Consider the following 5195-nt stretch of genomic DNA (forward strand, 5'->3'; position numbering starts at 1 on the left):
CAACCCCCTCCCCTTCCCCCTCCCCACCCCTCCCCACCCCTTCCCCTCCCCTTCCCCCTCCTCCTCCTCCCCCTTCACCTCCCCCTCCCCATCCCCTTCCCCCTCCCTCTCCCTCCCCTCCCCCCCCTCCCCCCTCCCCTCCCCCCCTCCCCTCCCCCCCTCCCCTCCCCCCCTCCTCCTCCCCCACCCTCCTCCTCTTGCCGCCGCCCCATTAGTCACGGCCACATCTCCTGGCCCTGGTGTTGTGATGCAAAATAATTTCATTGTTTGTGCTCTTTTTTTTGTTTTCACTTTTTTTGCAAGCTTTTCGGAGTGCATGCAGCTTTTAAGAGCGGATCTGGATAGAATATAATATGCGTTTGCTGCTGCATTTAACGTCAAGTATTTCCGTTATCGGGGAGTTGCAGTTATTAGGCAATAAATAAATCAGCTGATGAATAGACAGATAGATAGATAGATGTCACGGTTGCCAGTTGTCATGGTGTGTAGACTATGACAGGTCATAATGATTTTTTAAATAGAATGGTGATGATGGTCATTATGATAATGTTGAAATGAGGAGGAGGAAAAGGACAGTAATGATGATGATGATCATCATCATTATTATTATCATTATCAACACCAGTAGTGGTAGCAGTTGGAGATGTATTATCATTATTATCATCATTATTATCATTATCATTATTATCATTAATACCATTATTATTATCATCATTATCGTTGTTGTTGTTGTTGTTATTGTTGTAGTTTTTGTTATCATTATCATCTTTGCTATTATCAATATCATTATTACTGTTATTATCATTATCATTATAGACTCATAATTCAACATTGAGGCGATTGTATTATTCATAATGTTAATGATGATGATAATGATTATGGTAGAATCGAGGATAAAGATAATGATAATATTCGTGCTAAAGATAATGATTTTTATCTAAATTGATAGCAATGATAATGATTATGTTATTTACGATTACAGTTGCAACTAAAATTGCAGTGGCAGTTAAAATTATGATGATATAGATGATGATAATGATTTCAATTATTTCAATTATGATAATGTTAAAAAACTAATGATTAGAAAAATAGTAGTAGTAGCAAAAATGATAATGATGATGGTAATATTATAATAATGATAATTAACGATAACAATAATAATGATAATAATAAGAATGATAATGATAATGATAATAATAATGATGATAATGATTATGATAATAAAGATAATGGTAAGGATGACAACGATAACGATATCATTATTGTTGTTATCATTATCGATTAATATTATTACTAATCACTATAATCATTATTATTATCATCATCATTATTGTTATTGTTGTAATTATTGTTATTATTATTATTAATCATTATAATTATTATTACAACTATCATTATCATTATCATTACCATCATTATCATCATTATCATTATTATTATCATTACTATTATCATTACTATCATTCTCATTATTATCATTATAATCGTAATCATTATTATACTTATCATTATCTTTATTATCATCATTATTATCATTATTATCATTATTATTATTATTATTATTATTATTATTATTATTATTATTATTATTATTATTATTATTATTATTATTATTATTATTATTATTATTATTATTATTATTATTATGAGCTTTATTATTGCTACTATCATTTTCATTTCTATCATTACTATCATTATTATTATCATTTTTACTATTATTGTCATTAGCATAATCTCAGAATTCAAAATTAAGCCGATGGTAATAATCATAATGTTAATGATTATGATAAACATACCAATAATAAAAATGATAGTTATGATGATACTTATGATAGAAATAATATTGTTTATATATATTGATAATAAGGATGATAATTATGATATTTACAATTACATTTTGAATTGCTGTTAGTTACAATTATGATAAGAAAAATAATAATGTTGCTGATTTTGATTGTTCTAGTAATGTTGATAATGATGATGGTAATAGTAACAATAATGCTCATAATGATAATGGTATCATCTGTAGCTAATGATGATAATGATAATAAGTATGATAATGATAACGACGATAATGATAACGATAATGATGATGATAGTGATAAGGGTAATAGTAATTGTAACTATCATTCTAATCACAATTACGATAATGATTATAATATTGATAAAAAATAATACCAGTGACAATAGAAAGCTTGTTAACAGTCCAACAAGGATATCAAAATAGGAAAGTATCCTAACTGCGAGAGAGTTCCAAAAGCAACAAAGCTGATAAACACAAAAAAAAAAGGCTAATATCGAATTCAGAATAACAGCCAATAAGAATAATAAACAGCCATTAACGGGAAGCATTAGAACAATCCCCCCCTCCACCCCCTACCCCCCTCCATGGAAAGAAATAGAAAAACAAAGATAAGAGAAAGAATAATAACAATAACAATAACGGAAACATCACGTGGGGGGGGGACTAAGAAAAAAAATAGAAAAAAAAGACAAAGAAATGGAAATAGTAACAGCTGGGGTTTTACTCGGAAACAATGGCTGGTATTTTCCCCTGGTGTGCGTGGAATTGCCAAAGAGTCTTTGCTGGGGAGAAAAAAAATCTAATTTTGTCAGGGGGGATTCTTGGATCTCTCTGTTTTTTTGTTTGTTTGCTTGTTTTGTTTATGTTTTGTTTGTGTTTTTTTTTATTATTCTCTCCCTCTGTCTGTCTCTACCTCTGTCTCTCTTTCTCTCTCTCTCTCTCTCTCTCTCTCTCTCTCTCTCTCTCTCTCTCTCTCTCTGTCTCTCTCTCTCTCTCTTATTCTATTTTTTTTTCTCTAAGTGAAAGGACTATAATATATTCCTTATATTCATCCTTAAATTCCCTCCCCCCCCCCCCCCCCCGCCATCTCCCTTACCTTCACCCCACTCGTCTCTTCTCTTATCGCCTTCCCCTTATCCCATTTTCCTTCCTTTTCCTTATCCCTCCTTTTATCCAACTTCCCCCTGACCGTCAAATACCACTCATTGCACTTCTGAAAAAATCAACCTCCAATACGTTATTTTTAAACGATTTCGAAGATCGATTTTGCAACAGATGGAATCGAGCTAAAAAAAAAAAAGTGATAATGGAAGAACGTGGTAGCAATAGAGAGAGACACAGAAAATGGGAATGGAGGGGGAAACTGAAAGAAAATGTGAAAGTGTGAAACTGGCTTCCAGTTAATGGAGGGATAACAATAATAACAGTAACAATAAGTGATGCTGAAAAAATGCGAATTAGTAACAAAGATAAGAAGAGAGAGAGGGAGAGAAACTAAGCGAAACGGAGAAAACGATAATGAAAAATATATGGGGCAGAAAATGGAATAAAAGAAAATGGCAATGAAGCACCAGTACCAGTAGTAGTAATAATAGTAGTAGTAGGAGTGATAGTAGTACTAGTAGCTATAAAAGTAGTAGCTCCCATAACAGTAGTAATGAAGGAGAAAAAAAGAGGAACTGCGAAAAGCGAAGAGAAAGGCAATAACAAAAACGACAGAGAAAACGGGAATCTCAGGCATAGAAAACGAAATGGGAGAGGAAGGGAAACAGTCCGAGAGCAAGATATGCCCGGCCATTAGTTTGCAAAACGAACTCTGCAAAAATATAAATCGGGCAATTAATTAAATGACAAAATATCGGCAGTGAATTCAGAGACCAAGGAGAGACAAATGCGTGGACTCGGCAGCGATCTGAGACTGCATTTCTCCGAATCAATAACATAAACAAATATTAAATCTGTCTTTCTTCTCTTTGTTTATTTCAGGCTTCTTGTAATGTTATTTTATCAGTAATGACAAAATAACATAATCATTATTAGCATTATTATTACTATTAAGCAAATCAAAATATAATCACAGTAAGAAAAGAATATGTGAACGGTATATATTTTATATATTACAACTAATGTTTTGTAAATAATACTTAAATCTTCATTACTGTTGCTATTATCATCATCATCACTGTTGTCATCATTATCATCGCCGTTATTAAGTTTATTATTGCTTCTGTTATCATTACCATTCCAATAATTGTTACTGCCATTGTTACTATGGTTTAATAGTTATCATCTTGATTGTTACCAGTATTAATATCATTCTTTTGCTTTTGATTATTAGTGATATCATTATCCTTATCCTTAGTTTCTAAAATTATCCTTTTCATAAACACCATTGCTTCTACTGCCATCACCATCACTGTCTTTATAACAACCATCATCACCATTCAGACAATGATTATCGTCAACGCCATCATAACCATTTTTATCATCACCCCATCACAATTAAACCATTGTCATCATCTTCACCATCATAACCATTATCATCATCAACCCATCACCATTCTTATCACCATCATCCCATCACCATCATAACCCTTGTTATCATCATCACCATTATAGCCATTTTTATCATCATCACCCCATCACCATTACAACCCTTGTTATCATCATCACCACCATAAACATTTTATAATCATCATCCCATCACCATTAAACCATTGTTATCCTCATCCCATCACCACCATAGCCCTTGTTACCATCACCCCATCACCATTTTTATCACCGTCACCCCATCACCACCATGACCCTTGTTATCATCACCACCATCACCACCATGACCCTTGTTATCATCACCCCATCACCACCATGACCCTTGTTATCATCACCCCATCACCACCATGACCCTTGTTATCATCACCACCATCACCACCATGACCCTTGTTATCATCACCACCATCACCACCATGACCCTTGTTATCATCACCACCATCACCACCATGACCCTTGTTATCATCACCCCATCACCACCATGACCCTTGTTATCATCACCACCATCACCACCATGACCCTTGTTATCATCAGCACCATCACCACCATGACCCTTGTTATCATCACCACCACCACCACCATGACCCTTGTTATCATCGCCCCATCACCACCATGACCCTTGTTATCATCACCACCATCACCAACATGACCCTTGTTATCATCACCCCATCACCACCATGACCCTTGTTATCATCACCCCATCACCACCATAGCCCTTGTTATCATCACCCCATCACCACCATGACCCTTGTTATCATCACCCCATCACCACCATAGCCCTTGTTATCATCACCCCATCACCACCATGACCCTTGTTATCATCACCCCATCACCACCATGACCC

The sequence above is a fragment of the Penaeus vannamei genome, chromosome 35 (genome assembly GCF_042767895.1).
Source record: "Penaeus vannamei isolate JL-2024 chromosome 35, ASM4276789v1, whole genome shotgun sequence".
NCBI classification, from domain to species: domain Eukaryota; kingdom Metazoa; phylum Arthropoda; class Malacostraca; order Decapoda; family Penaeidae; genus Penaeus; species Penaeus vannamei.